Source organism: Triturus cristatus, chromosome 9 (assembly GCF_964204655.1).
Source record: "Triturus cristatus chromosome 9, aTriCri1.1, whole genome shotgun sequence".
NCBI lineage: Eukaryota > Metazoa > Chordata > Amphibia > Caudata > Salamandridae > Triturus > Triturus cristatus.
The window spans coordinates 6,130,356-6,143,302 of record NC_140592.1 but is presented as its reverse complement, the minus strand read 5'-3'; the positions used below and the strand labels follow the sequence as shown (position 1 = coordinate 6,143,302).

The 12,947-nt window shown below is 47.7% G+C and overlaps 1 protein-coding gene across 9 annotated transcripts in view; it reads right to left on the bottom strand.

Annotated features, from left to right (window-relative positions):
- PBRM1 (polybromo 1) overlaps nucleotides 1-12,947 on the bottom strand; it is a 552,328-nt gene that overhangs the window by 245,996 nt on the left and 293,385 nt on the right. The window lies entirely within an intron of this gene.

Below are 12,947 nucleotides of genomic sequence, written 5' to 3'. Positions count from 1 at the left end.
CATTTTAAAAAAACAACCACAAAAACATCTGTTAAAAGTAGTTACAACAGCAACACAAAAAGCAGGTCGCAGAATAACAAATGATCAAATGTCATCAGTACCTTTGCTGGTGACCGGGATTGAGTTTCAATCATTGGTTAGACTAATATTCTCTTCATTTCCTAATCTGTAAATACAGACAAATGTATAGCACACTTGATAATAAGAGGGCTGCAATCGCTTATAGCCTAAAGGTAAGCAAGAGCAGGGCTCTGCTTCCGCCAAGCTTTCAAAGCGTAGATCGGTGACAAGACGGACTCTGCACTTCGGCAGAGACAGTTCTGCTGCTCAGTCCGGAGATCAACGCTCCACTCACAGTGGCCTTAACTACTTGTTCCAACTCGAAGCCCATCAAGGCCACAGAAACAAAATGTGGGAGTCCTCTACAGCCATAAAATCTGAGCCATGTCAATAATCGGATATACATTAGGATTCCATTTACATGTGAATCCCTTCAAAAGGTAACGTGTGTAAAAAGAAGCTACCTACCTTCGCAAACACGGTTTCTGATCATACTCTATTTAACCACAGATTGCTCGCCTCGAGAACATCCTAAGGCACCAGCCTGGATCCGGAACCTTTTTTTTTTTTGCAAAGCCCCTTTATACCGATTGGTGGAATCTTGCATCTCTGCATCAACTCCTTTCCGCCCAAGAAGTAACTGCTTGAGCCACATGTAAGCACCATCCAGGCGAGCAGACATAAGTTTCTTCCTTGACACAGTCTGCGCCCTTGGATGCTAAAAAGCTAAAAACCAATCTGTGTCCGTGCACAGATACTGAATATGGCACATGTTTAGATGATGGGAAAGAGGCCATGCCACCGAACAGGGAGCCGGAAGAGAAGTAGGAATCTGTGGTCAGATAGAAGATCCCCCAGAAACAGGTTCACCGAAGGTGGGTAACAACTTCTTCTTCTTCTGGATACCTCTAACCACAGATTCGTCAACTTCTCAACAGATACCAAAGCAGTACCTACCCAGGTGGTGAGTCTGTGGGACTGCTAAGACCAGAAGGTCCATCAGGAATGAACGGCCAAAATGCCAGTTCCCGTAGGACCGGATTGTCGAGGCAGTAGTACTTTATGAACATGTGCAGAGAAGTCCACGCTGCATGCTTACACGGTGGCAGCAGCCTTGGCGGAATCGGCCCTCAGTCTTTCAGGGGATGCTTCTTGGCCAGAGATTAGCAGATCTTAATCCAGATGATCCTCTTCCACAAACTTTTTTTGCACTGCTTTGTCTTTCTTTGCCCCAGAGAACCACACAATAAGCAGACCATCTACTCGATGGTCTTTGGTGCAATCAATATAAAAGCTCAGTGATCTTCTAGGGTCCAAACGATGGGGTATCTCCTTCTCGAGAGGTGAGCTGGAGCAAAGCATGGTCGATGTCTGATCAACAGCAAGACCTAACAAGCATTTGCAATGCAATAGGTCTCGCATTTAGGCGAGTTTAAGCTATTGGCATTGTAAATGACAATGCCTTTTATTTTGGTTTTAAAGACCAAAAAAGAAATAAAAGACATTGTCATTTACAATGCCAATAGCTCAAACTCGCATAAATGCGAGACCTATTGCATTGCCAAATGCTTGTCTTTCATAGAGAGCTGGATTCAGTAGAAACCATTTGTAACTAGTCAACTGGAATTTCCCCCAGGAAACTTTAGCCCGGGTTGGTTTTGTACTATGATCTGTGTAGTTTCGCTTCTCCAGGTATTAACACAAGACAACGTATCACACACGATCGGTAACCTAAATTGCCGGTATTGTAACCCTTATGTATGCTAAGTAAAAGAGGCTGCTACACTTCGCATTGGCAAAGTTGTCCGCTTAACGAATAGTAATTATAATAGTGTGTCACCCGGGACACCGACATACGTTTTAAGGCTTGGGCAAAGTGGGCTCTGGCCCAGGGCCCAAGTCTTTCAGGGGGCCCCCTAATGGAGCCAGCTTCATTCTGAAGAGTCTTGCCCTGTTGACCTTCAATAATTCTTGAACAGATTGTTCTAAATACTGTTTTTCTTTCATTTATTTATAATATGGGTGATATGCGAGAGTCTATTACAAACATTCTACAGAGAAATGGTACTTATTTGATTCAACATCCATAAAAATGATTCAGATGAAAGAGGGACCTCGCAAATGAGAAATGGGAGGGGGATCACAGATTATTTACAATAATATTTGTGAACAGCTGCTGTATTACAATATTAAAAACACAAGTAACTATCCCTATTATATCCCTATATTAGATGCAAACACATTTAGTAATTGGATGAGTGTGCCTGTGCACTGTCAGTGACACGGCCAAAGATGACATGAAAGATGAAATTGGATCATAAATTCAAAGCGGTTCCTAACAGGGGCCCCCAAAATACCTTTGGCCCAGGTCCCCCAAAATCCTTAAGATGCCCCTGGATACCGGGCACTAGAACACAAGAGAAAAGGCCAAGTAGAATAGGAACGCATTGGAACAGGGAGCTCTGAACTAGATTCACCCCTCGTTAAGTGAAACTCCAACCTGTGGAACAAACCCCAGTGTCCATCATCTTGAGCCCACCCACCCAGTGTTCATGCTTCACGCATGAGGAGTGCCCGGATATTCTGTGCGCGGCTCAGGGTGAAGGGCAGCCGCTGGGTGAGTACTGCCACAGCATGCATGCCAACATTTTGGAGGAGGAAAGTGGGAGATTAAAAAAAAAAGAAAAAAAGAGAAAATGCATTTCTCCCATTGACGTCCATTGAAGGAGATGCTACTTCAGGGGCCGACAGCCAAAATAAGGCCATTTTGTGCTTCAAAATCTGGAGTCTCCTGCATGACTCGGGTCTAATAGCAGGTGTGCCAGTGTCCCCGGCATACTCCGGGCCGGAGGAGCCCTCGCTTTCAGCAGTGATGCAGTGAGTGATATTCTGCGCACGTCGCTGGCTAGTCTATTAGAGCTGGTGTAAACACTCCAGCTGTGACAGGTGTGCACAACTGCAACCAATGAAAGGCTAGGCTGTTGGGAAGCGCCAACCTGCCATCTGACAATCTCTCTCATGACTGGGGGTCTCAGAACTTCCTGCGCGAGCTGCCTTGATACCATTAACAGGCCACGCAACACCGCTTTGAAACTGGGAAACGATCTACCAACTTTCCATTATGCACATTCGTCTCTTGAGGGATACTGTGCCAGGATTGTGTCCACGTTTTCCTTAATTGCAGCATTCTTTGAAACGCAGGCAAAAGAATGGCGCAGCTGTTAGACGCTCTTGAAATGCGAGAACAATTCTAACGAGGGCATCTTTCAAATGCGCGCTCTCTGGCCGTCCCTTAGAAATGCTGGCATTACCTAAAGCACTTTTCTTCTTCACCAACATGCACAATCTATTAAAGTCCTTTTTCTCAAATACATGCCCACTTATTCGGTTTCGTCTGCAATATTGAAAGTCACTGTACATCAGCGCACCCTCTAATATCAGGCAGTGGCTATGACTGTGCCTTCTGTGAGGTACAGTATTGCAGTTCTCGCTCTAAAATGCAAGCAGGGTTTATTGCACATCTCAACAAACATCGCGGCACTGACGTTTTACTTGTAATGTTAAGAGTAAAGCGCTGGTGCCGCGATTATAGCAAAAGTAAAGAAATAGTTTTTTTTCTATTTCTTTACTTTTGGTATAATCGCGGCACCCGCGCTTTACTTATAACATTAAAAGTAAAGCACGGGTGCCGCGATTATATCAAAAGTAAAGAAAACAAGCGGCACTGAAAGCGATCGCTATTGTCAACAACTAGTGGTGTGCGCGCACCACAGAGGAGCGGGGGGGACGCGACAGCAAGGCGAACGTGTGCTGCTGCGCGTGCTGGCCACCGTCGGGAATGGGCATTTCAAAGGCGGGACATTGTCCCGCCTTTGCCCAATCTCGTGCCGTTTAAAAAAAAATAATACACGCGCAAGCCAATGCCAGAGGGGGAAAGCAAAACCTCACGCACGAGTGTGTGGATAGCTTTCTAAACCCCGTACAAGAGGTCTCGCGATGCGCGACCACAGCTGCGCACTTCAACGCTAGGCGCGAGACCTAAAAAGGAGTCGCGACCTAAAAAGGAGTGGCAACCTTCAATAGAAAGGCTGATTTAGTCCTCAGCACCAGTTTGTTATAAAAGAATATGGTGTAGGACGACTGGCCTGAAAGTCACTCGATGAACTGAAGTTATTGAGACCGTCTTCAGAGTCAGAGGGCATAGAGGCAGCTGTATATCGACTCAAAAGAGATGCACATAAGAAAACTAAGAACCAAATTAAGATCCACTGTGGCATCGAAAAAAGGTTTAGAAGGAAACTTATGGCACAGGGATAGACTTTAGGGGCTTTAAGAAACTGGGGATTTGAACAAGGATGCTGAACTGGTAAATGCAAAAAACCTGAAAGGGCCAACAAATACTCTTTAATAATGCCCGCTGCACGTCCTTGCTGAACCAAGACAAAACAAACAGTTTGTCCTAAAATGGATCCGTATTGTGGGAGCCACACCAAGCCACAAACTTGCACGAGCATCCGCCATAAACAGACTTTGGTGAAGAACATCTGCCAACAAGTATGGCATTCACTACTTTGGTAGGGAGATCGAATGCAGCGCACTGCTGCCGCTTAATCCACATGCACGGAGGAGTAGTGAGCAAGTTCAGGTGGAAGACCCTGCCCTGCTTCTGCGACTGAACAAACACTCCAGATCTTTGTATGAAGGCACGGAAAGTAAGGAGCTGATGTCAGTGCAAATGGGTGGCGCTTATAAGTGCCACCCAAGCCGTCATATCCAGGGTGAAACGGAGTCCAAGAAGAGCTGCACGACTCCAGCTACCGCCGCGCCGGGACCGTGTAATGAATCTGGGGATAGTCTAAAGATGAGGAATCAGTAGTTAGAAGTGTCCATCGGAAAAACAACATGTGTGCCTAGCAATTGCTCTTCTGGGTCGCTGTAAACTGGTCTATATAGTTCTCCTAACCAGGCAGGGTCTTGGCGATCAAATATCCAGGACCCACATCATGTGTAAGGCGCTACTTCTAATTGCACATTTAGTTTTATCTCAATATCTTGTCTTGAACTGTGTACAGTATTATTCCTACATACTGTTGGGTCAGACCAAACCGCATCTAAACTTGGGGAGGACAGGGGTGCATCTTCCACCTGTGCAGAAAGTGCTGAGACACCGAGAACCAGAGGCCTAAGGGGCCCACTAAACTCTGAATGACTATTTCACAGTTCAAATGAGATAAAGTAGGGTTGAACACGCACAAGCACTGTGTACCGGTTTTGTAAGTTTGTCCTCTAAGTGTGGAGAAAGCATCATAACTTATTTCACAGTTCAAACATCAGCCGGGGAGCCAATCTCTTTTCTTGCACTTGGACCCATGACACACTGGCTACACCACTGAGGGAGGATAGTATTTCTTTGACATGTGCAATGAAAAGCAAGAGCTTTGCCAAAATGTAATAGGTCTGATAACGTTTCTTGGTAAAGCTCAGCGTTTTTTGCCCACAGCATGCCCAAAAATGTAAAAACAAATGATCATGCCAACATTGAAAGGTGCAAACTTCCAATAGCATTTTTAACATTAATTTGAACGAGTTGGGAAGGCAGAGCGCCTTCAAAACACCTTCCTGGGCTCTATCCTGAAGGGCACCATCTAACTGGCACAAGGTTCAGCTCCATTGATTGCTCCAGTTACAGACTTCACTCTGCAATTCTAGTGGAGAGGATAAAGCCCTTTTACCAGCTTTCCTTCTAGAGCCGTAGTTATACGTGTGCAGTTGCTAAAAATACCTGCATTTGTTTTGGTTTACCACAGAGAAAAACCTTTATAGCAGAACCAAAAGCAAAGGTAATGAAATTAGTCGACCAGCTCTAATTTTTCATTTATTTATATGAAAAGATTTTCCTGCTAACTATTTTGAGCCTGCAAACAACTACACCTTTGCCCACATTGGCTGTAAATCCTTCATGAAACCTCAAAAGACGTTAAAGGTTCGTACTGGAGATTTTCAGTGCGTGCAATGAAGAGTCGTCTGCATTCAGCAAACATAGTAAACATCACATTAATGAGTGGACAATCTCTGCCACATTTATTAAGATATTCTGCACAGTTGTTGATAAAGGTATAAATAACGGTGCCAAAATAATCTTCTCGGCCTCTTTTTTACTGGAATATATATATATTGGTTGTTCACCTCCTATCCCTACCTCCAAAGTTGGAAGATTACATCAGTTAAAGTAAGGAGAATAAGATTATCTTCCATTGCCCTAATCAGCATACATCTATCGATGTTCTTAAAAGCTGCCCTGAGAAGGCCGAAAAGATCCTGCCCTTCTTCAGGCAAACCAATTTAATAGTAATAGGGAATAAACCTCCACTGCGCCACATGAACGTTGAGACCAAGATTAGCAATTAGTTATAGTGTTGTTAGAACAAACATACACACTCTCAGCTCGGGCCGAAACGGGGACCATGCACACTTTCAGCTCGGGCTGACACAGGGAACATGCACATACTCAGCTCTGGCTGACACAGGGAACATGCACACTCAGCTCGGGCAGACACAGGGAACATGCACTTACTCAGCTCTGGCTGACACACGGAACATGCACACACTCCGCACTGGCTGACACAGGGAACATGCACACTCAGCTCGGGCCGACACAGGGAACATGCACACTCTCAGCTCCAGCCGACAGGGAACATTCCCACCCGCAGCTCGAGCCGACACAGGAAATATTCCCACCCACAGCTCTGCCTTACACAGGGAACATTCCCACTCAGCTCGAGCCGTCACAGGGAACATTCCCACCCACAGGGTGCAGTGGTGTCTTTTGGTGTCTGATTCTGGTGCAGAAGTTTCTTGCGGTTGGAGTGGACCTGCAGAAAGAGGCTGCAGGCAGCGACTGAAGTCCAGTCTGGGCAAACCCAAGGATGGGTTTCGCTCTTGTGGATCAGGGCACCACCTTCCTTGGACTTGGCACTGGAGCGCAGGTGCATAGGTGCTTTCAGCCGTCAGTGGTCACAGACTCCCTCTTTGTCTTGGTTTCTGCTGCAGAAGTGCACAACAGGACAGCTGGGCCCCTCTCGATGTGGGTCTCACTGTCCCTGAAGTCCCTTGACTAGCAGGTTGGTCTTCCTTAGTGTTGGGGTCCCGTCTGGGCCCAACAAGTCTTGGCTGTTGCAAGGGGTTCAGTACACAAGGGACTGGTACTGTGCGCTTCCTGTCGGTCCTGGCGTCCCCCACACTTGGAGGGAGGACGGGTCTGACATGTAGGAGCACCTCTTCCTGGGCACCTGTTGGTAGTCCCCGGAAGGTCTGTTTCGTGGGTGCCTGCGGCTGCAGGAGAGTAGCTCCTCTACTCCAGGGGAGTACCTTTGGCAATTTATGAAGCATGGGCAGGCCTCCGGGTTTCTTGAGGTCTGCAGAGTGGCAGTACGAATCAGTTGCTCTACAAGGGTTGGGTGAAGCACACAGGTCGGCAGGGTTGGCGCCAAGTCAGTCATTCTCCTCTGTTCTCGGGTCAGCAGTCGTCTTCCTTGTCCACTTCTTCTCTTGGTCCATAGAAATCCTGGTATCAGGAGGTCCCCTAAATACTAAATTTAGGGGCATTATGGGGAGTGAGGGGGTAGTGGCCAATGAGCTACTTACCCCTGGACTCACTACACCCCCCTCAATGACCTCTTCCTTTGGGGAGTGGGAATCACCCTGTCCCAGAATTCTTAATTCCACCACACACAATATGGTGGAATTTCTAAAGGCATATCTCCATCAGGCTTTGTCACTCTATACGTGTTCAGCCTGGCAATTCAACATGCTAATTTTCCCGCCTGTCCTGTGAGGGTCCCAGCATCCTCTCCTGTGAGGGTAGCCAGATTCGCTTACCAAAGGTGGTGGACTCTTTGAAGCTCCCTGCCTTGGAATGCTAATTTGCCGGTGTTGCAAAGTCATCCTGTGCCCTGGGCACCCCCCAACTTTTTGCTGACTGGTACTGATGGTAACTGACTGACTGACCCAGGGCTCAGCCTAACCAGGCCCAGAGCGAGTGCTATGCTGAAGACACACTTAGAATACAGTGACAACACCTACATACACTAGGGTACACTATGGTGTGGGGTACCGCTGTGATTGGCATGACCTACCCTATCAGACCCTATTAAATATTGAGCCAGGGGGATTAAAACTACCTAAAAGTCCCTGACCCACAATAGGGCATGGCAGTTTAGAGGCCAGCAGCTTTTTCTGCACTTGCATGTGTGCACTGCTGAAGCCTGAGGTCAGTTTAAAAGCTGCCCTGTGTGGCAGGACTGCTTTTAAAAAGTAAATTGTGCTCAAACTCGACTTTGGTGTTTGAGGCACTTAAAATGGATAACCTACAATGTTTCTGGATATTAGGAACCCCCATGGTCTCTCCTAGGAGTCCCAGGGGTGGAGGGCCAGGTATTTATAAAATGAGTTTTATATGCCCTGGGTTAATTGAAATTTCACATTTCACTCCCCATATTGTGATAAAGTGCTGCCCAAATTAGACTTTGATGCTAGGAGCACTGTGGAGGGAGGATCTGAAATATTTCTACAGATTCAGAACCCCCAAAGTCCCCCCTAGCTGTCCCATGGGGTGGGGGGGGGGGGGTCCTGTAGATATAAGTGAAGTACTTATAAAATATGCTTCTAGAAGCTCTAGTGCGGGAAAAATGGCCCAAGTAATTTTTCCCATTGCAAATCCCATGCCACATAGGTTAACATTGCAAGAAGATATTAAATGACAACTCTTGATAGGAGAATGTTAGAACTTCCCAGAATGGTAGTGATAAATCCAACAATATGATATTGTTGAATGTCTCCTAAAATGTACAGACAAGAAGTTATAAGACTTTCTTCTTTGTAAGTCCAGATTCAGCCTTCCAGTGGTCTGTCTGATTGGTCAGAGTTAAGTGGATTAGCCAGGCTGCCTTGAAGAGGTGATAAAGAGCCCCTGGGATTAACCAGCTCTTCTGGGAGGGCAGTGTGCTGTTCAACAGGAATGCCAGGGCCGGGGGAGGAGTCGTAAACCATGGTCTTCAAAAAGGAGGGAAGAAACCAGAGTCATTTACAACTCTAAACTTTTCACCTCAGCCAGAGCTAGGCTTATGGAAGGAATGCACAGATGCAAGGGGGAGAGTCTATGAAAAGTAGCCATCCTATGGGTGTGTTTAGCCAGCTCTTACCTCCCTGCTGGAAAATCAGCCATTATGAATTTGGAGGATTTGGTGCACTCTGGGACAAAATAATGCCACACTCTACAGGATCTGGTCATAACCTGGGGGAGTTGCCCTGCTCCCATTGGTCAGCAGTGACCTCCTGCTTGACCCAGAGAACTTGGAATAAGTATCTGAGAGGGGCAGAGTCTCTCAGATCTGCTGCTTGAAACTTAAAAAAGTAAGACGTTGCCATGCTGAAAAGTTGGGGTGCAAATTCTAAGGCCTGCCCTCTGAAGACTGCACCAGCTGAAACTACAGCCCTGTGGACTACCTTGCTGTAAAAGAACTAAAGAGTGGACTCCCTGCAAGCTACAGGTTAACAGAGCTCACCTGGATCACCACCACCAAGGACCTTCAACGTGGAGAACTACCAGTGGATTTGTAAGGGGTTTGTCCACGTGGATTGTGGGAACTGAAGTCATCAAATTTCAAGGACCATCTTGGAGCTTCCAGACCCTTGGAGTGAGTTTGAGACACTTTGGGACCCCTTGGGGAAGTTCAGGAAAAAGTTCCAGAAGTTTGGAGAACTTTGAAAAAAAGCTCCATAGGGGGACAGACTCAACCTGGCCAGTCAAGCCGCCAGCATTCAACCGCGAGACGGGCAAGCCATCCAGGTTTGTCCCGCTAAAAGCTCCGTAGGTCCGACTTCCACAGTTTGACTGGGAGTAGAAGAAATCCGAGGCCGGCGAACCCTCACCGAATCCGGCCTAGTGAAGAGCATCGAGGGACCCCGCGAGAAAAAGCTCCAGAAAAGTTTCTACGTCCGAAGGTAAAAACTGTGACCGGGATCTACCACGAGTGGTAGCCGCTCAGGGCTCCATCGCGGTCGGCCTGAAACTTTGAGCCGGTCTATCGCGACCAGATGTCCCAATAGGGTGCTATAAGTTTCTAAGTGCTATAACGTGATAAATCTTTAAAAATTCATATCGGCGGTTCCCCACATTGCATTTTTGTCGTTTTGGTGTCATTTTAAAGATGCAAATATTTCCTATTTTTATAAAGTCATGTTGGATTTTTATTATGTGTTGTGTCTTAATTATTTACTGAATTTGTGTTTTTAAATGCTTTACATACTTGTATTTGAAGTTAAGCCTGTCTGCTCGCAGCCATGTTACCAAGGGTTGAGCATGGGAATAATTTTCTATGACCTATTCTGAGCCCTAAACTGTGTTAGTGGCCTTATTGCCAGTGGCAGACCTACATTTGCCCCCACCAACAATCCACTTTCCAACAGCAGGTCATCCTGTGAGAGGGGTGTAAACACCCTCTGCCCGAGCAGGGTTTGTTTCAGACCTCCTGAGAGCACAGGCCCTCACCCCTGAAGGTCAGAAACTTATCTGTGGTGGCAGACTGGCTAAGACCAGTGCATCGGCACACTAGTAGTTGGTAGGTTTTCAGGGGGCAGCTCTAGGGTGCCTTCTCGATGCATGGATTAATAAAATCTATCACTGGATTCAGTGTGGGTTAATTAATACGAGGTGTTTGATACCAAACACCATCTGTTTCAGTGAAGCCACTATGTAGATGGGGACCCCCTTCTCAACCAGTGCCCAGTACATTTCTTAAGATAGCTTCCATTCTTACTTGTAATATCTAGCAAGAGAACTAGACATCACAGGGGTGTATCTGCTCCTCCAGAAATGCCCTCACATAAAATATAATGCACACTGCTTTAGGGCTCAACGGCCTGCTGTAGGGGTGACTTACATATATTAGATGCAGTGACTTTGCACCATGCTGAAGGAAAGTGGGTTTCTGTACCAGTAACACCCCCCCCCACACTTTTTGCCAGACTACTGATGCATTTTGACTTGATGTGCTCTGGGTCCCTGCCAATCAGGTTCCCAGGGCTTGTGTTCTTTCCCCAAAACGAACCCAATTGGCATCTCTGGCCACCGGTTAGTCCTTGGTAAATAGTACCACAGGTACCCAGGGCACTGTGACCAGAGAAGGACTCTAAGGGCTGCAGCACTTATTGTGCCACCCTTAATGGCCCTGTACCCTGACACTCACACACTGCCTTTGCAGGCTGCATGTTTTGGTGCAAAACAAAGTGAAGAGTCAACATGGCACACATCCCTGTGTGCCATGCCTACAACCCACTGCCCTGGCATAGATCAGTCACCCCTCTAGCTGGGTGCACTATACCAGTGGTGAAGGTACAGGTGCACGAGCCCTGTACCCCTACAGTGTCTAAGTCCATTCTTAGACATTGTAAGTGCAGTGCTGCAGTTAATTGTATATGGTGCTGGAAGTTTGTCATTACGAACTCCACAGCACCATAATGGCTACACTGAAAACTGAGAAGTTTGGTATCAAAATTCTCAGCACATTAAATCCCACACTGGCATCAGTGTGGGTATAATGTAAAATGCACAACAGAGGGCATCTTAGAGATGCCCCCTGAAACTCGACCAGCTTCTAGTGACCTGGCTGAGTGGCTGCTTTCAACTGCCACCACCAGACAGGTTTCTGGACCCCTGGGTCGAAAGCCTACTGCTCTCTGGGGCCTAAACAATGCACATCCTGGGACGAGGTGCCAAACCTCCTCCCCAGGGATGGGCAGGGTTCACAAAGTGGAAGCTTCAAAGGCTTACCACCTTTGTGAGCTTCCCCAGGCCACTTGCTGCTCTCAGCACCTGGTCCCCACTGGTTCTGAACCCCACTTTGGGCAGGAGAACCGGCGGGAAAAACAAGTGAGGAAGAGAGGTGTGCCCACCTCTGCCAACTCCACTCCTCAGGTGTGGGAGGCAAGATTAAGCACATCTCTCAGTCCATGCCATCTTGAAGATGGGGGGACTCAGACAAGAAGAAACTACAAGAAGAAGAAAAAGGACCGAACAGCCGTGCAGCAGCTAACAAGAGGAAGACGCCCACTGACTAGGCCCCAGCCCCACAGGCCTGTCTCCACCTCGAACCTGCTCCTGCGAAATCCTGGTGTGTCCTGCAGCAAGAAACCTCGAAAACCCCGGAGACCCTGCCTGCCTTCATCCACAAAAACTGTCTCCCGTGAACACCAGATTTGTTCATCTGCAACCCATGGCCTTGGCCGGAAACCGCGAATCCGTACCACTCTGCACCCGCTGTCCATGGCCCGAGGTTGAGTGGGAAAACACCACGAGGAGGTCTCCCCGGCGATCCTGACCCGAGATCTGGTGACCCCCTGACATGCCTCAAGCCTCCAGCCGATGACAGCAGCCTAAATCCAGAAGGCCCCCCCTAACCGAGACCAGGAGCTGGCAAAAAGATCCGAACCCAAAAGGCACCCCTGCACCCAACGCCCCACGGCCTTGTGTGCCCAAACTGACGGTGCCTAACCAACCCCTAACTTCCCAACTTACCTCTCCAAGTGGTGGTCACACCCAGAAGACCTTCGTCCTCAAGCCTGCAGTGCCTTTACAAACCGGCGGTTCTCCATTGAAAACAACAGGGTGCCAGACTTCGAAACAGCACCCTGCACCCGGCCGTCCTAGTGCCGCTGAGGGTGCACCTTTGGTGCTAATTTGTTTCCCTATTTGCCCTGAGCTAAAGTCCAGGAGCTTTGCTCCCACAACCAAGTGGCCTACTCGCCAATAGCCACCAACCGGAGGCCCCCTATCCCCCATTGGATAACATTGGGCCTCAGCACTCTGCACCCAGCCGCCCTAGTGCCGC